At 43.5% G+C, this 24374-nt stretch overlaps 1 long non-coding RNA gene across 1 annotated transcript in view; it reads right to left on the bottom strand.

Moving 5' to 3' along the window:
- Positions 1 to 152: 152 nt before the first annotated feature.
- The window catches only part of LOC149867128 (uncharacterized), a 63420-nt gene continuing 39198 nt past the window's right edge, over positions 153 to 24374 (bottom strand). Inside the window, exon 5 of the long non-coding RNA XR_016441612.1 lies at positions 153 to 397. This is a non-coding gene — a long non-coding RNA (uncharacterized LOC149867128). The remainder of the gene's footprint in view (positions 398 to 24374) is intronic.

The raw sequence follows: 24374 nt of genomic DNA, 5'->3' as shown, positions 1-24374 counted from the left end.
GGGTTTTTTTCCAAACAAAGCTTAACTATTATTAGACCATAAGAAAAAAAACTAGTAATTGAGTAGTTCAATAGACAGAAAAAAAATCTAGCTGTAAGTGATAGCTTTAATTAGGTAAAATAGGAAAAATTTGCATGCCTCTGAAAATTGCATTTGTCTTGATTTAATAAGCAATTGCTACTTGTCTGTAGGACTGCATGGACTAAAGCTATCACATATTGGCTAAAGAATTTAATAGAGCAGTAGCCTTTGTGACTGCCGCTTGACATTCAGCCTTGACAGTACCACCTGGATTTATCTAGGCAGTCAGACATATTGAGCTCTAGATCTTTAATGCGGAGTTGAGAAGAGGGGGGAGTGGTCATTTGTCTTCATGTTGTGAAATAGTTTTTGTTTCCTGCCAAAGACATAAGGAGAGAAGAAAGAAATCATGATCAGATGGCCTTGTTCAAAGTGTGAGGTGGCAGTGAGTGGGAACAAAGCAGAAAAAGGCATGTAAGGGGAGTGCATATGGGAAAACAAAGGACTACTTACTCAAAAGAGAGCTTAAGTTCCATTAATATGTATTGCATATCTTTAGACATTCTGCTGTTCAAGTATTGTGTTAAGTGGAGGAAAAACACTGTCACTGATTTGCATTTTGTTATTAATTCAGAGAAATGTTTTAAAAAAAAAGTAAGATTGTCAGCAAGGTGTCTTCGTGAATCTTTCGACAATAGCAACAGTTCTGTACAAGAACCAAATACTAAAAAAAAAAAAAAAATCAGTAAAACGGATAGAAATGTAATTCAGCGCAGCACCCGCACTTCATCTTCATATAATGATATGGGCAAAGCCTGAATTCCAATGCACTGCAGTGAATTATGGGATATAGTAGAGCTTGTAGGACTGCAGCTGCATTATACAGACATAAAATACCATCAGTTATGGTGTCCCATTAGGAAAAGATGATATAACACATTCCCTTTTTAATGATTTAGAAATGACACATTTCACTCACTAGATTATATACCTCATTTAAGATTCATCCTCTTCCTGACAGGAAAGGTTCTCTTAGATCTGTTTGTGGGCATCTCTGTTAAATAGTTTGCTAAATGGATCGCATCACAGTGCTATGTTTCATGAACAAACCAGTGTAGTCTCATGAATAGTGATGGACAAGGTCTATGAAAATCTGAGTTCTATTTCTCACTCTGCCATTAATGTCCTGTGTGACCTTGGGTAGGTCCTTTAACCCATCTCCGGATGCTTTTCCTACTTTTGTCTACTTTGTCTATTTAGACTGTAAATTCTTTGGGACAATGGCTGTTTCTTATTCTGTGTATATACAGAACCTAGCAGATGGCAGCCCTGATCTCAAGTTGGAGACTCTAGAGTTGCCACTGCAATGCTGTTACGAATAGGTCCACTTCCTTCAGTTCTGCATATTATTTAATAGGCTGCAAACAAGCCTATTAAATAATATGCAGACAGGCCACAGCTAGGACTGCTGTATAGGCAGGGGAAGTCCAATAGTTGCTAATTCTCTTTATTTTTCTGGACAAAGCAAGCAGAGGAGTATATTCCAGTAGAGTGAACTTTTAAAAACGTATTTTAAATTGTACCTTTTTTTAAAGCTTACGAGGAGGCTTCATAACATTAAAAAAACTCAGCTGGAGATGATATTGACTTGCTTTTATAATACAAATCATCCTGAAATGGGCCTCATAATTTCTTTTACTGTGGCGTATCTTTCTTTCCAACAGGTATCTGCTGGTGCATCTATACATGTCTGTAAATATTCAAGGTTTAGCTTTAATGAAAAATGCTGTCTCTATAGAGAGTAAAGGTAATGGTTTATATGCAAATGTTACAGTGCTATCTTTTGAGTATCTTGGTAAAAAAAAAAAAAAATCAAACCACAGCCTTCAGTCTTATTTAAATAAAAAAAAAAAAAAATCACTTTCCTTCCAGAGATTCAAAAAGCTGAATATATTTTCCTAACTGATTGATGCTTTTCCATTTATTTTTAAATGTAATTTTCCTTGGGAAAGGAATTGTTCTCTTGAATGTCAAGGAGGAAATATTTCCCAAATCATATGCTCTGATTGGCTGGTTTGAGCCTAATCAGATAGCTCTGTGAAGGGGGATGGGGGAAGCAGGGAAGGGAGTGATTTGTCACACTGGTTTTCTAGCCATTGCTAAAGAGCTGCTTTGTAATGCCAGCCTGCCAAATCTCCTGGCCACAATCAAATTATTCCCCCCATACACACACACACATACACACCCTAGCCGTTTAGATCTATCACTGACAGAATAGTTATTAAACAAAAACTCAGCCCAGGGAATTATTAATCGCAAAGATTCATTTCTTTATCAAATGTTGTGGCCTAGAGGGAGAGCTCTTTAAGCTTTCTGAAAGACCATAGCACATTAATCACTGAAGGGGTGAGGGTGTGGGTCTGGCATTTTTAATGCCTGTCAGATCAGGAGGAGGAGATACTGGGATCAAAGGAGCTGTTTATTGTTTGGAGGTTGAAGATCCTCACTTTTCCCCATAGATTTTTGTGTCCTTTTTTTGTTTGTTTTTGTTTTTTCCCAAGCTTCTGGAAGCGTCTTTAAATCTTAGACCTACCAGAGACAGGTTACAACTCTGAGAGGCAGAGAACAGGATTTATTGTTCCTATAATCCGTGCACTGTGCCCAAACTTTCATCGGTGGCTGTTGGTTTTGAGTGCCCTTGTTTTTTAGATGCCTGACTTGAGAAAACAAGAATTTGGCTTGTGTGTGAGCGAACTATTCCAAATTGCAATGTCAATGAGAGCACAAATCCTTGGCACCTTTGAAAATCAGATCTAAATCTATTAAGTCAAATCAAACTGAGGCAGGCAAATTAGAAGCCATTTCTGAAAAATTTAGCCTAATATCCTAAGACTTTAACCTTTGGTCACCATATTTTTTGTTTTGTTTTTTTTTAATTATTGCTATGGCTGTAACTTGGAACATATCTATAGTAGATTGTCAACTTGTGCTCCTGTGGCTGGAAGCACTTACCCTGTGATTAGTTAAATTGTTAATTACCATTGACCTTGTTCACTTTAATGCTGTGACCTTTAACCCCTGTAGTAGGTGGAGAAGTGGTTGTTCCTGGCAAGGTTGAGATTCATGTGCTCCGCGAGGAGTGCAATGTAAGCAGCTACTTATCTGATATATATTTCCACATAAAAGGCTGGTATATCAGGCCAAGCAAGAAGGCTTTATCATAACCGCTTCAGCAGTCCTGCAGCTACATTACTGATTCTCACATTATCCCTTGAAGCGGTTCTTCGAACTGGTTAGGCTGACTGGTGGGATTGCAAGTAGGAATCATTACCACTTATTCACATCATCGCCACTGAGGAGAAAACTGATCATTGGTGAAGGTGCTGAATTTCAGGAAACCTGTTCTGCCACCTACTTCCAATGTAACTTGAGGCAAATCACTTAAGAACTGAAATTTAAAAGGAAGTAAATACCCAGGATTTTTAACCACAACCAGTGGAAACTGAGGATACTCTGACCCTCTACAGCCTCTCTGCTTCAGTTTCTCCATCTATTAAATGGGGATAAGGCTTTCCTTTTAAGCACTCATGTGAGATAAGGAAATTTATTAACTCTACAGAAATGGGCAAGAGACTGTAATCAGGATTTGCAAGCATACTGGGACAAGGACTGCCTTAACATGTGCTTTCACAGTGCCTAACACAATGAAGCCCAATCCTAACTAAGGCTTCTACAAAAAGACTATTTTATGATAAATAAATAATATAGCTATTTGTTGCTCTTTGGGGGCAGCAAATGTGGATGTTTATGCATGTGCATATTAGACCTGTAATGCCTTATTGCTCCAAGCAGCTGGGAAGAGACGAGAAACAAACCATGTTTTTTTTCTGGCAAACAGAAGGAGTGAGAGGGAAGACATATCATGTCAAATGGATTCTGAGAGAGCCACAAAACATTTATGGCATGTTGTCGTGCCATTGCAATATGATATTTGCATTGTGGTGGTGCATCAATATGTGAGACGATCTGTCTCTGTGGGAGTCTACCTCCCCCATGCTGCAGCTCCCAGCTCCGTAAATCTGAGGATCACTGCTTTTTAAAGTGACTCTTTTTGGTAACAGCATTCAACTTTTCTGGGTTTTAAAGACAATCTGGATGAATTAAGAACTAATGTTTTCCTGCTTGGGAGGTAGGTTATGACCGACTTGCAATCCCATATGCAAAGCATCATTTGCATCATCAGGTATATCATATAACAAAGTGTGTATTGGGGAACCATTATGAAATGTTATCTCCATAATGAGAAAAATGTTCAAGATGAGCATACAGGCTACGTAAAATATCAAGTATGTTTGGTTTGTCTGCCAGGGAAGCCCTGAAAAATCCATATATGGGGGGTGGGCCTTCACACTGCAAGTACTGTCTGTCTGTATTTATTTTTAATTGAATCATGCACTAAAGCAATTGCTTCTGACTTGTTAAGTGGGTCATCCCTTAGTGCGATACATTTGCTGAAGCATGAAGCAAAATCTTGTACTCTGGCAGTTTTGCCAGCTTACAATCTGTGAAAAAGAACATATACAATCATCACCCACTAACCCCTGAAATACGCAGGTTTTACCTTTCTTTTTAGAGTATATTATAGCTAGCACCTGGAGACTCTTTGAATTAATGGGATTTTGTTAGGACTATACCGTAAGACTCAAATTATTCGAACAGAATTTTTGCATTGGGGATTGCATGCTTCCTTTGTTCTAGTAAAGCTGTTTTCCTGCCTTTCAGCAAGAAGCAGTGCTGCATTTGTAAGTAGGGATACGTAATTGGGATCTGTAATCCTCTTATTAACAGATCAGAAGTGTAATGGATCTCAGGAAGCTTTTGAGCATGCTTAGACAGTCATTTGGTTGTTTTTTTGTTTATGTAACAACTCTACTTCTGGTACCACTGTGCTGGTTTGTACAACACCCATGGTTTTCTAGGTTGCAAAGAAAGGTTGCAAATAACAGGTGGTTGCAAATACAGGCTTAGTATTGTATTAGCAGTTTCTGAGGGAGTTCTCCAGCATCTACAAAACCATTACACATTGACTATTTTCCTTGATAATAACCAGTTACTGGGGCAGGAGCAAGACCTTAATTGGGGTTAGAAATGGGGTTGTCAAACAGGGTCAGGATTTGGGGAAAGAATGAATACAGGGCTTTGGATTGTGTTTATCTCTGATGTCCAGGAGCCTAAACCATTAATCACAATAAAAGGATCTGTTCTTTCCATTACGTCTTTTCATTGAGGTAACACTTCCTCTGGTGCCTGGGCTTAGACATGAACGATGAATAGCCTCTAAGGAATGATCCACTTCATGGTTGTGAAGGTACTCAAAGGTTTTACTACTGTAGTTCAAAGAGAGTGTAATCCTTCTTGTGTTTCTCAAGAAAACATGAACCCAGGAGTAATTTCTGTGTTTAGTATATTGATACCTAGTAATTTTCTGTTAATTTTTTTTTTCTTTTTTCCCCCCATCATCTATGAAGTTTCTTAGGGAAGCACTGACTGAACCGAAATAGCACCAAGATAGACAGAGGCCTCATTGTACTAGGCACTATTCAGCTACAGAGGCAGAAAGAGTTCCTGAATAACTTGTAATCCATTTAAATAGACAAAGGTTGGGAGGGGAAATAAGCACAGTGTGGGGAAGTGATTTGCCCACTGTGACTTAGTAGGCAAACAGGCAAATCATACTCGTAAACCCATCTACTCTTTATTGGAGCTCTAAGGCTAGGGACAGACATTACACATAAGTTTACACACTGGTTTAAGTGATAAGAATCTAGTTTAAACCTGTAACATACCAGATGTTCAGTGCACATAATCTAGTTTGAAAATGGCTGAAACTGAGTTGAGATAAATGTGGTTGAATGTAGTATCAGACTTAACTGATTTGGCTCAAACTGGTTTATGTAATGTCTGTCTCAGACCCCTTGCTGGTTTAAGATAAACCAGACTCCCCCAGCATACCCGTATGCTCTCTGGGCTGGGCTGGGCAGGGCCCTCTGGTCCACAGCAGGGCTGGCCCCTCCCCTCTGCTCCCTGGCTGGAGCTTGGCAGAGACTTGCAGGCACAGAGCCTCTGCCTGGCTTCTTGCTGCTAAGCATGGATTATTCTCCCCACCCCTCTGATTTATGCAGACACCGCAGCATTAGCTAGCAGACCACATGCTGGCTACAGTCACTGCTGTGGGAGAGGACAAAGACAGACAGACTTTTCAGAGCTAATCAACAGGTAGCTTAATGTTCTTCCTTGGAACAATTGTTTAAGAGGGGTTTGGAGAGAGGCTTTGTTTTCTTAATGGGTTGATAAACACTGAGGGGTGATAAACATTCCCTGCTGGGAAGCTTAAGGTGGGGGGAGGGGGAATAATCAGAATGCCCTGCCTGGGCCTGGCCATGCCCCCACTCCCTCAGCTCAGCATTATGAATGGAAGGGAAGGCTGCTCTAGCACCCCCTGGCTTCTAGCCTGAGTCACTGCAGACATGTGCCTGCATTTCTAGAATGAAAAGGGAATGCCTATCCACCTTCAAATAGATTCAAGCTTTGCAGGTTAGACTAACCTACACTAACCTGCAAATATCAAATTAATTCAGGCTCATGTTTTTTGAATGTCTGTCCCTAGCCAAGAGGAACAGCTCCTTTATACTAGGGAGGTCTCTTTTTTACCTTCAGCAGTGGAAAAAATGTTAGCTCTAGATGGCCTGGGAATTTTAAACAGTGCATTACCCCAAGTTGCTCTTAGCTGCGTGAGATGACAGAGGGCCTAAACTCCATGGAGTCTGTTCTACACTAGAATTACAGTTGTTGTGACTTCAGATGGGGAAACTTGGGGACCAGAGTAGTGATAGGAAGGGGGAGGGGAATTCCTTGTGTAGATATCCACTGACAACAAATTTTGCAAAGTGAGAGGGTAGGCAATGAGACAATATTGAGAGATAATGGCAGGGAACTCCCAGCAAAGGAAAGAAATTTGGTAATATATGTTGGCAAGAGCATTTTGGAAGAGACAATGTAAACTGCACTTACACACATGCAAACATGTGCATTTGGTTCTGACTGAGCTGTAACTGCCCATGAAAAACTTCAGTGAAAATGTCAATTCAGTACGTAGCACTGGTCAAAAAAATAAATAAACGGTTAAATTGTATTAAAGACGGGGAGAGAATGATATGAAATTGTACCCATTGATGTTCCAGTTTCAGTTTAAGTACTGTATTCAGTTCTGATTGCTTCATTTCTAAATGGACATTGCGGAGAGCAATCTAGACAAGAGCAAGCAAAATTATAAAAGGCATAGAGTGGAGAAGGGAGGGAGTCCATGCCAGATGAGGTTAAAAAGATGAGGATTACTTAATTTGAAAAGCAGCAAAGTAATAGAGAAGATAAGAGAGAGGAGATAATGAATTTTATCATGCCCCAGGGCATAAGTGCAAGGCTATTCTTGATGAAATATAAAGGCACCAGCTTAAAATGGATCAAATGCTCTGAATGCAGAATATTGGGCCAGATGCTTTGGTTTGGTCTTTGTGTTCCAGGCACAGCCCAGCAAAACTGAAGAGGAGAGAAATATCTTTAAATCAGCTTTCTCTTCCTTACTCAGTTGGACTGCAAGGTTTAGGCTGCTGCCACTACATGTTGTGAAGTAGCTTGTAGGGTTCTCTCTGCTATCATGGGCTAGGACAAGGATTCCCAAAGGGTGTCCCAAGGCACACTGACATGCTGTGAGAATTTCAGAAGTGTGCTGTGAGATCCCTTTGGGGTAAATTCTGTCCAGCATCCTATGCCTGTCCCAGCTGCTCCTCTGGGAAGTACTGCTGCCTTTCCCTGTCCTTACCCTTCCCCAGGCACCAGCTTGTGTGCTGCCTCTTCCCAACCCCAGTGCTCCCAGCAGCTCACTCTGCTGTGAGCAGATGGGCAGGTGACCAGGCAGATACAGGCAGAGCCATGCTTTGCAGCCTGGCTCATTCCTCCCATGTTCTGGGGCTGGCAGGAGAGGCCGCAGGGGTGGTCACCAGGGTGTGAGACCTGTAGAAACAGCCTCAACAGCAGGGGCTGGCCTTGCCCTCTGAGGTACAGATCAGAGGTCAGGAGCAGGCAGACAGTATTAAGAGCAGGGCATAGCATGGTGAGCTCCTGCCTCCGGTGCCTTTAAGTGGAACGGGATAAGTCACTAATTCTCTTCTTCTTTTTTTTTTTCTTTTTAGGCTCAAGACCTCCTCCAGGGCTTTTCTGAATTTAGATCTAGCTCAGTGACATTCAACTAGGGTGCCATAAAATTTCAAGTGTGCCACAAATTTTAACCCAGAAAAAAATGTACCCCAGGTATCAAAAGTCTGGAAAACACTGGGCAGGACATAGAAAAGAAAAACAGTTCCAGTTAGGAGACTCGTGTTAAATTAGGCAGACAAATTAGATAGCAGGCTTGAAGTTTTGGATTTCAAAAATGCAATTTCAACAAGCTCAGGTCACTTGTAGGGAAAGCACTGAGGGACTGAAGGCAACAGGAGCACATGAAGAGTGGTTGTTGCTTAAGGGCATGATCCTTGAAGCAGAAAGGAAGTCCATTCCCATGCAGAGGAAAGATAGCAGAAGGGCTGGGAAACCCTCTTGCCTAAACAGAGAAAGCATGGTCTTCTTAAGAAAGAAGAAAGAGACATACAGACAATGGAAGCTTGGGACAGGCCCTAAGGAGGACTATATAATAACGGTCCATACTTGTAGGGATCAGATTAGAAAAGCTAAGGCAGCGACTGAACTAAAATTAGCAATAGAAATCAAGGACAACAAGAAGTCCTTCTTTAGGTATGTAGGAAACAGGAAAAAACCAAATGGGAGGGTGGGGTCATTGCTCAACAATTCAGGACAGCTAGTTATTGGCACTCAGGAGAAAACTGAACTCCTGAATGATTACTTTGCTTTGGTATTTCACCGGGCCAAAGAGAAAACCATGCCAGATAGGGTAGAGAATGGGCATGGTAGGAATGACCGCCTTCCTATTATTGCCGTAGAACTGGTGTGTGATCAATTAAAAAAATAGACATATATAAGTCAGCAGGACCAGGTAAACTTCATCCAAGAGTGCTGCAGGAGCTGGCTGAAGTCATTGAGAAACGCCAGGCAAAACTCTTCCAAATCTCATGGCACTTCAGAGAGGTCCCTGAGGCCTGAAAGAGGGCCAATGTTGTGCCCATCTTCAAGAAGGGGAAGAGGGAGGACCCAGGTAACTACACACCAGTTAGCTTAACTTCTTAATGATTTTTTCCAGGATTTTCCCTGGGATAGGAGTCTATGTGCAATAGGCTTACAGAAGGTAGGATTCTGAATGACAGCCAGCACTGCTTTGTCATGGGCAGGTCTTATCTTACCAATCTCATCTCCTTCTACAACCAGGTAACTCACCACCTGGATAAGAGAGAGGAGGTTGACATTGTATACCTTGACTTCCAAAATGCCTTTAACCTGGTATCCCACAATATTCTCCCAAGAAAATGGAGGATTGTCGGCTTAACTGTATGACAGTCAGATGGGTAGGACCCAGAGAGTTCTAATGAACAAATCTATGTCATCTTGGGGAGAGGTGGCCAGTGGTGTCCTGCAGGGGTTGGTGCTTGGTTCAGTACTATTTAACATCTTTATCAATGATCTGGATGTGGGGGTGAAGAGCTCACTGGCCAAGCTCGCAGATGACACAAAATTATGGGGAAGTGTAGTCACACTTGAAGATAGGCTGCAGATACAGGTGGATCTATACAGGCTGGCAAGTTGGGCAGATCAGAACCAGATGAAATTCAACATCGAGAAATGTAAAATGCTCCTCCTGGGGTGAACAATCCTCAACACACCTACTGGCTTGGCAGAGTCAAACTGACCAGCACCACAAATAAAAGGGACCTAGAGGTAATAATAGACTATGGTATGAATATGAGCCATAAGTATGACGCTGTAGCCAGTAGGGCAAATAATACTCTGGTGTGCATCAATCAAAGCATCCATAGGCTGTGGAATGGGGTGAGCCACCCAGGCCATGGCCCAAACCAACTTTTAGCACATTCATTTAGCTAGCTATGCAGTTAAAAAAAAAAAAGCTATATAGTTTTAACTGGAATGACAGTTGCACATTTGTGGGTTATATAAATGAACATGCCAAAAGTTGGCTGGGCCATGGCCCGGGTGTCCCACCCCATTCTGTGGCCTACGGATGCATCTCAAGCAAAACCCAGGAAGTGATTCTTCCATTTTACTCAGCATTGGTGAGACTACCGCTGGAGTGCTGCATCCAGTTCTGGGCCCCACACTTTAACAAGAACATGATAAAGCTTGAGCGAGTCCAGAGAAGAGCAATCCGTATGGTCAGAGACTTGCACAACAAGCCATATAAGGAAAGATTGAGGGATCTGAGACTCTTCAGCCTAAAAAAGAGAAGGCTGAGTGGTGGCTTTGTAGCAGTTTATCGCTACATCAGGGGAGTACATCAAGGGCTCGGCAAACAACCGTTCACCAGGGTGCCCTTGGGGAAAAGCAGGAGTAATGGTAACAAACTCCTGGAAGACTGTTTCAGACTGAACATTGTGAAAAATTTCTTCACAGTTAGGGTGTCCAGACTGGAATAAGCTCCCTCCAGAGGCGGTGCAATTGCCTACCCTGGAAAGCTTCAGGAGGAGACTGGACAGTCGCCTTGCTAACCCCAGTTGTCTTTCCTGCCTAGCGCAGGGGGCTGGACCTGATGATCTTCCAAGGTCCCTTCCAGCTTTACAACCTATGAATCTATAAACTTCCTGTTTTCTGTATGACCTTGGGCAAATCCTGTAGTACAGCAGCATAACTAGGGGTGGGTGTGCAGGGCACCAGCTTGGGTACTGTTTTAGAAGGGGCTCCAGAATGGCAGCCCTCAGGGAGCTTGCACCACTGGAGCTGCTGCAGCAGGTATGTGGGGAGCCCATCTCACAGCCACATCAGCCACAGCCCATGCTGCCAGAGCATGGTGAGCCACTGCCATGGCAGGTAGGACTATGTGCCACCTCCTGCCTTCTGGTGCTCAGCCCAGTACCCCCTCACACAGTCCCCTTCCACTCTGGGTGCCAGAAGAGCCAGCTATGCATTGGCTATTGTTTCTCTGTCCTTTGTGTTCCCCATCTGTAAATAAATTTGATCTCAAAGGTTGTTGTGAGATACAGGCAACAATATTTTGAGTACTTAGATAATGAGGACTTGATCAATTATCATATATCACAACTTCAAAGCTATTTCTTATAGACTGAAATTAAGTGTGGGCCTCAGTAGTTGCTGCATTTGGTACCAGAGTTCTCATCTGAACCCTGAATGAATGGTCTGACACCGTCCAGTATTTAAAACTTAGCAGCTACAGTAGCAGTTTGGTTTTGATTGATTCTTGCCTAACAGTTATCTTGCTTTGGAGCACTCCCTACTTATCAGACCCCACAATGGGCTCTGTTCTCCTTATTTCTAGCACTCTCAAATGTATTCAGGCTAGTGGTTGCCAACAGCAGTTGAATAAACAGATCTTTCAGGGTAAGTGCTTTTTCATGTTGTTGTTTATGTATAGAGATAAAACGGCATTTTTCACCTTTGCTATTGTTTGAACAATGTAAGCACAAATAATGCTGAGGATCACAATGCCCAGGTGTATCATGGGAATATATCATCCATCAAGGGTAATAGGAGTAGAGGAGGAGGAAACTCTCACAGTTTCATCATTTATGTATTTATGTATGAGATTGCAAAACTGTCTACACATAAGAGATAATATCTCACTGAAGCCCTTGGTTTACTGTCTCCAAAAATACTTTGCTCCTCACTGCTATTTGGCTCCACCCCTGCACAAGAAACAAGTCTGAGAGATTCAGAGAGGTAAAAGAGGCCAGTGTCATAAACTTGGAGCTACAATCCTTCCTCGGTTAAACAGATGTAAATCTGGAGTTATTTCTTGGGCACTGGGTGGGGGGAGGGTTTCCAGTTCTGTATTTACACTGTTGTGAGAATTTGCCTTTTGATTTGCAGCTTTCTTGCCATCAAACCTTGCTGTCTGATCGGCAGTGTCATTAGAAAGCTACCTGATTGGGCTCTTCTCTTAGGACTTAATTAAGTCCAGGCAAGGGCCCTTCTAATTAAGGCTTCTGATTGAAGGAGATCTAGAAGCTTTTCTATGTACTTGAGTGTGAAATGGAGAGAAGAATTAGCAGAGAATTAACTCCTAGAATGCTGGGTTTCGTGTAGTTTATGGTGCCGCGGTAGAATTCAGTATCTAATTATTTCACAGATATAAATGAGGTTGACTTAGGAGTATAGTCAAAATGATTATACTGTCACATTGACAATATACTCTTATTGTATACAATGTAAGTGCTCTTTGTCAATGGAAAAGGTCCCCCAGGTGATTGGGACAGGTGTGAGAAGTAGCCAAGAGGTTCTATCACTATGGGCTGCTTTACCTGGGAAAACAACTGTGCCCTAAGATAGGTCACCTTCCCATATACACAGTCTGAGCTTGTTAGGGTGTGCCCCAGTGAAGTATGACACCCCCAAAACAGATAATGTAGCTCAGGAGGGCCTATTGGAGGGATCTACTGAATTGAGAGCAGTTGCCCATGAATTTCATAGGCAGAACATGGGGCCTAGCAGCCATTTTGTGGGTGGAGCAGGGTCTCCCACATCTCTAATTGGCTGAGGGGCCCCAGTGACCCTGCCCTTCTCTGCGGATTGGCTGGAAGGGCTGCCTGTCATATGGCCCGCCTCTCAGCCCTCATCGCTGATTGGTGGAGAGGGGCAGGGCCACATGACAGGCAGCCCTAGCAGTCAATCAGTGGCAAGGGTTGTGGGGGCAGCAGTCATCTTGCTGGCAGCCCTTCGACTGTGCAGCCCCCCCGCCCCGCCCATCTGGCGAGCCGACATTTTATTTTCAGTAAGTTTTCTCTTCTCCTCCCCAACCCCCACAGATTTTGCAGGCAATGCCAGAATTCATGAAATCTGTAAAATCACAGTTCCTTGCCTCTACTTGTTGGTGCACCACAGTGCACCAATAGGGTTGCGTGATCGGTCAGCAGACCCAGGTGTTGACTAGGTGGTTGGGTGAATCTCACTCTTCTAGTCTGCCACAGCAGGGTCTGCCCTGTGTGGCCCTGCCCAGCTATAGGAGCTAGGCAAGGCAGCGCTGCACCAAGCCGTGTATCTTGGGGGGTGGAGAGCGAGTGGAATGGTGCTTCCCTCTGCCCGCAGGAGGCTTTGCCAGAGCAGGCATAGCTTGACTCCCAATATGTGTGTACTGGGGGAAAGGGAGGAGTGACAAGAGCATCAGGGTCTATTAGGGAACCCATCCATAGGGCCACTGCCATCTGAGTGAAGCTGATGCCTCTGCAGCTATGGCAGAAGCAGCAATAGCATGAGAAGGTAAGCCTTCCTTTCCCCTCACCCACATGTCCTCCCTCCATCCCAACCCACAGTGACTGGCAAACACCCACTCAGGATGCACAATGAGCTCATTATGCTTGTGATTCACCACCCTAAGGTACTTAAATTACCTCCATTTCAGGGGTTATTATGCAGTGTAGGCATGTCTGTATGTAAAAAGTGAGGCTGCGGGGGGAAATAGTGCCATAAGATACGGTATGAAAATTTATAACACATCAGCTACTGTGCCTTATCCTTCCCATGTAGAAAAGCTCTGTAAATGCTGAGAGTTGGGCCTGTGGCAGTCATGCAAACCATTTTGATGGCTTGCTTACCAAATGTGAATGTGATGTATATCTAATGAGATGTCTCAAAGAGAGTACAAAGGGGGACCCTTTGTGTCCATATGCCTATGATGTATGGAAATGTAAGGTATTGTAGAAGCTACATTTAAAAGATGAAGTAGAAGCTTTAAGAAGCAGCTGCCACACATGGGGTTACTGCCACACTTCTAGCATGATTGTATAGCTGCAGCAGCAGCCTTCCTTCCCCACCCCCCATGTCAGCACCCAGGGGAACTACTCCAGGTGCCTTACCCTAGCTGCATCATTGCTCTTCTTCTATGCTTTGGGATAGTTAAAAAAGGGAGCTACAGGGCTGCAAAGTAAAAGGCACTAGACAAGGGAGGTGTAAAATGTTTCTGGTGCTACAGCTGCTACTGAAGAGCACAACCTATTCAGAAGAAATAATGTTCTCCTTAACCAAGAGTCCAAACTATTGGTAAAGAAAATTAGGAAGTTGGGGGTGGGGGTTGGGGGGGCAGGGGGAAGGACACATTTAAAATAGAACTTAAGAAAATTACAACAGGTTCCAAGGAGCCTTATCACCAAACTGACATCTGTTAGGAATGCCATTAGCATGAAAGAGAAATATATATACTCCTTAGGAAGAGAATTAATTTCAACATTAGAGAAAACGAAAGTCAAATTTGTCAAGGTGCTATGGAAAAAGGTAACAGAATTTCAGATAAGAGTAACATAAAATAGTCCCCTTGCCAAGAATGAAAGCTGTACAGCAATAGCAAAGAACTTTGAAAAAATACGCAAACTAGAGTGTGGAAGATGATGTAGACCTAGTAGGGATTCTTATAATAGGACATCACCAGGGTGGACTATACTGCAGTTGCTCAGGGATGCAGGGGGGCAGTCAGGAAGGCCAAGGCGGAGATAGAACTGGGACTAGCTTCCTGGATCAAGGACAACAAGAAGTCCTTTTTTAAATACATTGGGGGCAAAAAGAAGGTTCCGGGTAACATGGGGCCCCTGCAAGACACGCTAGGAAATCTGGTCGTCACACCAGATGACAAAGCTAACCTATTTAATGACTTCTTTGCCTCCATTTTCCTGAGCACAGACCGGATCAGCCCCCCCGCTGAGCCCCCCTCAGGCCCCAGGGGAGGAACACTAGGTCAAGGGTCAGACAGGATCTAGTCAGGGAACTTCTGGAGGGACTGGATGTATTTAAATCAGCTGGTCTGGATGATCTCCACCCCAGAGTGATGAGGGAATTAGCTGAGGTCATTGCGGGACCCCTGGCACAGCTTTACGAGCACTAATGGTGCTCTGGTGTGGTGCCAGAGGACTGGAAGAGGGACAACATGGTTCCCATCTTCAAAAAAGGAGGAAGAAGGACCTGGGAAACAGAGACCAGTTAGTCTTAGCTCGATCCTGGGTAAGCTTTTTAAGAGAATTATCCTGGCACATGTCCACGAGGGGCCAGCAGGGGAGGTTATGCTTAGGGGCAACCAACCTGCTGGCCTTCTATGACCAGGTCACCAAATCCTTAGATGCAGGGGTAGCAGTGGACATAGTCTTCCTGGACTTTCGGAAGGCCTTTGACACTGTCTTTCACCCCATTCTCATTAAAAAACTGGGGGACTGTGGTGTAGACATCTACACAACCAAATGGGTCACTAACTGGCTGGAAGGCCGCACCCAGAGAGTGGTAGTGGACAGGTCATTTTTGACCTGGAGGGATGTGGGCAGTGGGGTCCCCCAGGGCTCGGTCCTTGGGCCTGCACTGTTCAACATCTTCATCAAAGACTTGGACAAAGGGGGTAGAAAGCACCCTGTTCAAATTTGCTGATGACACTAAGATGTGGGGGGATGTGGGCACACTAGATGGGAGGAATAGGCTACAATCAGACCTAGACAGGTTACAGGGGTGGGCAGATGAGAACAGGATGGGATTCAACACTGACAAGTGCAAGGTGATGCACCTGGGGAGGAAGAACCAGCACCATACCTACAGGCTAGGAAACTCCTTTCTCGTCAGTGCAGAGGCAGAAAAGGATCTTGGAGTCATCGCTGATGCCAAGATGAACATGGGCAGGCAGTGTGGGGATGTAGTCAGGAAGGCCAACCGCCCCTTGTCATGCATCCACAGATGCATCTCAAGGAGGTTCAAGAAGGTGATCTTCCCCCTCTATGCAGCACTGGTCAGGCCGCAGTTGGAGTACTGCGTCCAGTTCTGGGCGCCGCACTTCAAGAGGGATGTGAACAACATGGAGAGGGTCCAGAGGAGGGCCACTCACATGATCAGGGGGCAGCAGGGCAGGCCCTACGAGGAGAGGCTCAGGGACCTGAACCTGTTCAGCCTCCACAAGACAATGCTGAGGGGGGATCTAGTGGCCTGTTACAAGCTCATCACAGGGGACCAGCAGACATTGGGGGAGTCCCTGTTCCCCCGAGCACTGCCAGGAGTGACTAGAAATAATGGTCACAAGCTGGCAGAGGGTAGATTCAGAGTAGACATCAGGAGGCGCTACTGCACTGTCAGGGTGGCTAGGATCTGGAACCAACTTCCAAGAGAAGTGGTGCTGGCTCCTACCCTGGGGGTCTTTAAGACAAGGCTAGACAAACACCTTGCTGGGGTCGTTTGACCCCAGTATTCTTTCCTGCCATGGCAGGGGGTTGGACTTGATGATCTGCTCAGGTCCCTTCAAACCCTACTAACTATGAAACTATGACATGATTAAAAGCAGGGTATAAACTGTACCAAAATTTATTAGGTGGTGGATCTGTATGTGGTACATAAAAAAATATATATATGAACATTATATATTCACACAGTGCTATAAGTATGCATGATGGGAGTTGGTGGGGTGCTCATGTTCATGGGTTAGCACCCCAACTTTGGTTGCAAAGCATTTTTTTAGTACATTACCCTAAGCTTATAGAGACAGGTTCATTTATTTCCTCATGGTCACATATCTGGCTGCAGGGGCAGGAATGGGATCAGAACTGTCGAATTAACTTTCGGCCATCTCTGTGCTTGCAAGCTTTTTCCATACTTCAGCAGAGTGCAGCCTTCATTAGAACAGTCACGTTAAACAAACAGATGAAGTGCACATAATATTTTTACTTCTCAAAATCTGGACTACTGTGTGCCATTAACGTTGAGTCATTGAAATTGCGCCAAAATGAAATATTATACTGTGGTGTGCCAACATTTAAAAGTCTTTGCTAAGGTTTTAACAAGCAAAAACTTACCATCCTCAGCATTAAAGATTTAGTGTACAAGAAATACAAATCTGTTATGATACAACATGTCATGAGTGGGTGAAAACATGACTTGGTATCCATGTGTAGAAGCAGCATTGATGGCTGAAAGTTGAAGTCTCAAAAGTGCAAACTGGAACTAGAATGCAAATTTAAGTGAGAATAATTAACCATTACAGCAAATGACGAAGGGATGTGGTAAATTCATTGCCTTCAGTCTTTAAATCAAGATTGGATGTCCTTCTAAAAGAGAGGCTGCTGTTGAACTATAAATTATTGGACATGATGAAGAAATTGCTGGGTGACGTTCTATGTACTGTGTTATAGTCAAGAGGTGAGAATAGATGAGTATAGTGGTCCCTTCTGACTTTGTAATGCATGAATCTAATGTTAGCTAGGTGAGTTATAGTTTCAACAAAGCAGTGAGAGCTTATGAGATCCACAGTGTGAAATATTAGACGTGCATAATCTTTTAATTAACATTGTTTAAAAACCTGCTTGTAAGGGGTATTTGTGTTTTTTTTCCATAGAAAGTTGCTTTCAAGTGTGCAGCCATGATTGTGGTACCTCAGTAGCAGCAAAGAATTGACTTCAAGCGGGGATTTGAAGAGTGAACTCTCCACCCCCTTCTCACATCTTTGTAAGGGTGTGCTTTAGAAAACATTGAGGTTTTTTTCCCCCTTTCCTTCTTGTCTTTTTCTCTCTTCAGAGCAGTGTAGAGGGAAACATTTTATAAAAAGAAATGGCCTTGAGTTTTGCTTTGAACATAGTGAGTTGTCTCATTTTGATGTCTGTAAAAGGACTCTACGGTTGCATCAGTCCTAGATAGCCTGCTCTCAGGGATCACTTTTGGACTGTTGACTCCATCATCCCCAGCCACAGCTGTTGTGGTCAAGATGCAATTGTTCCTGATGTACCCAGAGCACCAAGAATCACTTTCTAATTTAGTCATTACCTCCTGTTTTTGATGTAAGCTTTGCTGTTGCTAGAGACTTTGGAGCTTTCTTACAGCTACATTGTCAAAGCCTAGTATTCTTGGGGTGCAGACAGAGGTGCAGCTCCCCTCTGTAACTGAGAACACTTTCCAGGAAAAGGTCTGAGTTACAATGATCCCCTAAACTAAGCAGAAGTTCACTGTTGTTTCCAGGGGAGGGGAATCTAGCAAATTAGGTTCTGAGAGGGAGCCTGTGGATGGTTTCCCTTAGCAACAACCCATCCTCTCTGCTTGCCTGTCCCTGTTTCAGAATGTGAGGGGGGAACGGGAAGAGAGGGAATGCATCCTAGGTGGTGTGCTGGAGGGTGAGATGGGTGAATTGAAGCCTCCTCACCCTGGGGAGGCAGGGGGCTGCAATACACCTACCCCACCCTCCAGCAGGGGCTGAAGAAATCTGAGACCAACTCCCTCCACTCCCTTTCCCCCTTCCCAGTCTGAAAACTGCTCAAGGCTGGGAGGCAACACAGACAGAAGTTACAGAAGATGCTCTGTTTTGAAACATCTTCATCTCATTACTCACGCAATGGAAGTTCAGATTTTCTCCTGATCATCTACTTTTGAAGTGGTCTGCAGCCATGCATTTGTGGTTGGTCACAGCTATAGATCACTTTTTGTGGCCAGATCAGGCATAAAATTGTCACTTCTGTCTGTGCCCTTGGTAGCCTCCTCTATGTGTCAGGCACCTCTGAGCATACCAGATGGGAGTTGCATTGTGCTAATGGTCTAAATTTTAGAGGTACTGAACACCTACTGCATCCACTTATTTTAGTGTTATTTGTTGGTGATCATTATTTTTGGACTCCAGAAGAGAGAGATTGGCTACAGCTTTAAAAATGACAAAACATGAGAGAATTAGTTGTCAGGAAGGATAGAGGAGTTAACGTGGGGCTTATAAGCTCATTAGACTGACCCCTGCTGTCCCATATCTGAGTGATGGGCCAGAATCCTTAAAAATGTATTTTTAAAACTTAAATGTTTTTCACTTTCGGACTGTGGGGAAATCTTAATCAACCAAGGTAGTTTACCCAACTTTACCTAGGACTGGATGGTGTTTAAGAATATGTGGCCCTAGTCTGCTTGTCAAACCAAGAGAGCTGTTAAGTAGTTGATCCCAAAACTAAATATAATGGAAAGGGCTTGATATGTCTTCTTTTCAATCAGCTCCTTGCTTGAAAAGGATTGCTTTAATTCCCACCCCCCACCGCCGGTATGGTTAGAAAGTTTGGTTCTTGCAGTTGAATTCTTCCATCTGTGATCAAAACAGTCTTCCAAATATGCTTGTACATTTCTCTGCATTGTCTAAAGTAACTGTGCTTTCTGAGCTATCCCATCTTCCAGTCCAAATCCACATATAAACCCACTAATGCTGTGCATATTTATGAAAAGGTGCTTTCCCACAAGGACAGTTACCTGCACAAATTTGTATCAGTTTTACTGTCTACAGTTGTAGCTTCGCTGCTCTCTAATCATTACGGCTTTGCAAAGGTACCAATATGACTTTATATAGATTCATAGATTGTGGGGATGGAAGGGATCTTGGAAGACCATTGGGTCCAGCCCCCTGCACCAAGCAGGAAAGATGGCTGGGGTCAAGTGACCCTAGCAAGGTGACCAGTCCACTCTCCTCTTGAAGATTTCCAAGGTAGGCAATTGAACCACTTCTGTAGGGAGCTTATTTCACAGTCTGGACACCCTAATTGTGAAGAAGTTTTTCCTAATGTTGAGCCTGAAACTGTTTTCCAGAAGTTTGTGACCATTACTCCTGGTGTCTTTCAAGGGTGCCCTGGTCAACAGTTGTTCACTGAGCCTTTGATGTACTCCACTGGTGTGGTGGTAAGCTGTTACCAAGTTCCCTCTGAGCCTTTTCTTTTTTTAGGCTGAGTCCCAGATCCCTAAGCCTTTCCTTGTATAGCTTGCCAGGCAAGTTTCTGATCATATGGGCAGCTCTTCTCTGGACTCTCTCAAGCTTTATCACATCTTTGTTAAAGTGTGGTGCCCAGAATTGGATGCAGTACTCCAGCTGCAGTCTCACCAATGCTGAGTAAAGCCAAAGAATCACTTCCTTGGTTTTACTTGAGATTGATGTGCGCCAGGGTATTATTTGCCCTACTGGCTACAGCGTCACACTGACAGCTATATTCATACCATAGTCTATAATTACCCCTAAGTCCCCTTCATTTGTGGTGCTGGTCAGTTTGGCTGGTCAGTTTAGCTCTGCCAGGCCAGTAGGTGTGTTGAGGATTGTTTGTCCCCAGGTGGAGCACTTTACATTTGTCGATGTAGAACTGCATCTAGTTCCGATCTGCCCAACTTGCCAGCCTGTCTAGGTCCACCTGTACCTGCAGCCTATCTTCAAGTGTGACCACATTCCCCATAACTTGTTGTTGTCTGCAAGCTTGGCCAGTGAGCTCTTCACCCCCACATCCAGATCACTGATAAAGACGTTGAATAGTACTACACCAAGTACCAACCCCTGTGGGACACCACTGGCCACTTATCCCTAAGATGTCACAGATCCATTCATCAGAACTCTCTGGGTCCTACCCCAAGCCAGCTTCCACCCACCTGACTGTCTCACAGTTAAGCCCACAATCCTCCAATTTTCTTGTGAGAACATCATGGGATACCAGATTAAAAGCTTTTTGGAAGTCAAGGTATACAATGTCAACTTCCTATCTCTTATCCAGGTGGCGAATTATATGATCATAAAAGGAGATGAGGTTGGTAAGATGAGACCTGCCCACAATGAAGCCATGCTGGCTGTCGTTCAAAATCCTACCTTCAAGCCTATCACACATAGACTCCTTAATGAATTTTTCCAGGATTTTCCCTGGGATAGATGTTCATCTAATTGGCCTATAGTTACTCAGGTTCTTCCTTCTCTCTTTCTTCAAGATGGTCACAACATGGGCCCTCTTCCAGTCCTCAGAGACCTCTCTGGAGTGCCATGAATTTGGCAAGAACCTTGCCAGTGGTTCTGCAATGACTTTGGCCAGCTCCCTCAGCACTCTCAGATGGAGTTCATCTGGTCCTGATGACTTATATACGTCTATCTTTTTAAATTGATCAAGCATGAGTTCTACAGCAATGGTAGGCAGGTGGTCATTTCAACCCTTCTCGTTCTGTACCCTATCTGGCATGATTTTCCCCTCGCCCCAGTGAAAGACCAAAGCAAAGTAGTCATTCAGCAGTTCAGTTTTCTCCTGAGTGCTGGTAACCAGCTGTTCTGAGCTGCTGAGCAGTGGCCCCACGCTCCCATTTGTTTTTCTCCTGTTCCCTACATACCTGAAGAAGGACTTCTTGTTTTCCTTGATTTCTACTGCTAATTTTAGTTCAGTCGCTGCCTTAGCTTTTCTAATCTGATCCCTACAAGTGTGGACCATTGTTGTATAGTCCTCCTTGGGGCCTGTCCCAAGCTTCCATTGTCTGTATGTCTCTTTCTTCTTTCTTAAGAAGACCATGCTCTCTTTGTTTAGTCAAGAGGGCTTCCCAGCCCTTTTGCTACTTTTCCTCCACATGGGAATTGACTTCCTTTGTGCTTCAAGGATCAAGTCCTTAAGGAACGACCACTCTTTATCTGCTCTCTTCACCTTCAGTCCCTGGTCCCAGAGTGCTTCCCCTACTAGCAACCTGAACTTGTTTAAAATTGGATTCTTGAAGTCCAAAACTCCAAGTCTGCTATCTAATTTGTCTGCATTGTGACAGACAGTGAATATAATGGTTTCATGGTCACTGTCGCCCAAGCTGCTCTCTATGTTTAAATTGGTTGCCAGGTCATCTCCTGTTGCCAGGACCAAATCTAGAACAGCATTACTTCTGGTTGGCATGTATACCTCCCGAGTCAGAAAAAGGTCTTCAGTGCAGGTCAGGAGTACAGTTCCTCCCAAGAGATGTCCGGATAATTGAAGTTGCCTGTGACGACCATGTTCCATGCACATGTGGCCTCTGTCACATGTGGCCTCTGTCAGTTCTTGGGCGAACTCTAGATTGAGTTTTTCTTCTATGAAGGACGTAGCCCTGTATGGCTATGCTCCAGTCATGGGAGGAGTCCCATGAGGTCTCCATAATCCCTACTAGGTCATAATGCTCACTGGGGAGCAGGAGGGCTAGCTTCTCCTGCTTGTTCCCCATGCTCCTGGCATTAGTGTACAGGCACCTGAGTCCTCCTACTGAGGCCCTCAACTTCCTGTCACTCTTTAAAAAGAACTACTCCCTCAGCTCCCATTAGAGTGGCTGTCCTAGTGTACCTATCTATGGAGCTTTCTTGCATGTCAGTCTCCGGTCAAGCTCCAGTTGGTGTTTCCCTATCCCCATGCAACCTTAGTTTAAAGCCCTATCTAGAAGATCAGCCATCTTGGCCAAGAATGTGGGGACTGCACCCTTAGTACAATAGTGTGCAGTGGCAAAATAGTGCTATGGTGGGTGCTGTGCTGTTGAAAATGCAATCCTTCAGATAATACAAAACACTTTTGGTCACTAAAAAAATCCAGTGTGCTCTTCACTAGATACCCAAAGTCAGCTCTAGATGCATTCCAATTTGGGAAATTAGGGTGCCTATATATAAGCCAGGAGGCTGCACAGATGTGCTGTAATTACAGTGCATTGGAGCAGACATGATTAATCAAGTCTGCTGGAACATGGTAATTGCTGTGCTCCAGCTAGCCCCTACATCTTGTGTATCGGTGTCCCTGCACTTCAAAACAGTGGTGGGGACGCTTTAACTAAAGCTCATTTGACGAGTGGCTCTTGGCGCCACTCTAATTAAAGCAATCCCCTCCACCCGGTGCTGGAGCATGTATAAAAACGCCATCAGAATCTGCCTCCCTGATTCTCCCTGAAGTTTCATTTTGATGCAATATTCTTTACCCCCTGTCCTAAAACAATGTGTTGTGTAGCATTGCTCAATGCATCTACACAGCTGGTGTCACCTACTTCAAAACACAGTAAATTGCATTTGAATTATCACTTTGTAACATACTATGGGATCTTTCCCATAGTGAACTATATTTTAATCTTAAATGATCCTAACGCATTATACAAAAATATATATGATGGATAATGAAATGGACTCTGTAATTGTGGGTCAAACAGGACCAGCAATTCTACCTCAATTTCTGAATGTTTAACTTTTGAGACTGCAAAGAAGGGCTTAATTGTCAGACAGCAGGAGCTCAGCACTTCAAAAAAATCAGATCCCTTTATGGTATGTCAGGTGGGGCATCTCTTTTGAGAAACACTCCTAAATGACAAATTCAGTGTTGAAAATTTTCGCCCCATTGTATTTACATTATTATTCTTTGCACATCTCCACCCTTTCGTGATCATGGAAACAGTCTTTAGTCTCTCAGTCTTGCATGTCTAAGCACTGTTTTTAGTCACGTATTGGTACTGTAATGCTTTAAATATGTAGCCCCTAATATTGTCTAAATGAAATCGGTTTGCCTGCTCTCCTCCCTCCTTTCTTGATGCTGATCTTCCCTATATATTTGACTTTTATTTCCTTTATACGTCTTCTTTTCTGTTCAGGTGCATAGTTTGTTATATCACTGTAAACATGCTTTGCTACTCATATTAAGGAAGTTCAAAGCTATGTATATAATCTGGCAACAAAAAATGTATTTTTCCCTGTTCTTGGATTGTAGGTGTGTTTGCCTCATGAATGACTAAACAATATTTTATTACCTTTTTTATTTTACATTTTAGATGCTCAAAGATTTTTTAAAATTTCCTACACACATACAAAACAAATCTGTAACACATCCTTTTAGCTTGTGTCTATTACTTGAACTTAGAAACAGAAAGTTGGGTAATACCTGTCATAAATGTCGGTGCTACTTCCTTCCAGCATGTTACAAAGTAAATGTACTTTCATATATAATGTTAGATTATATTCCTTTGGCATGGAAAACCAATATGTTAACTTATCTCTCTAGTTTACTGTATGGCATTTGTGGTCTTTTGCTTAGGTATATAATGAGACCAGATGGTCCAGTACTAACTAAAACTTATTTTGATTCTGAATCCCACACATACTCCTACACCTACAGCTGTATTATGTTCCTCTGAATGCCACAGCTCTGCACTACTACTGGCATACATGCATGTGTTTATTTTGTGCAATTCATATATGTGCTGTAAAGGATGCTCATCCATGTTCCCCACAGATATAGCAAACCAAGATTCCCCATTCATCTTCAATAAAATTCCATTCTTACTATTACATGTACTCAAATCCATGGGCAGAAAAGTGAACTGTGACATTTATCCCGTAAGTCATTGGATTCATGTTATTTGAGACTAAGAGAAATAAATGAATTCCAAAGTCAAGGGATCTACTCTCAGAGGACATT

Source organism: Crocodylus siamensis, chromosome 4 (genome assembly GCF_052110815.1).
Source record: "Crocodylus siamensis isolate JL-2025a chromosome 4, ASM5211081v1, whole genome shotgun sequence".
NCBI lineage: Eukaryota > Metazoa > Chordata > Crocodylia > Crocodylidae > Crocodylus > Crocodylus siamensis.
This window is presented reverse-complemented; position numbering and strand designations above follow the sequence as displayed.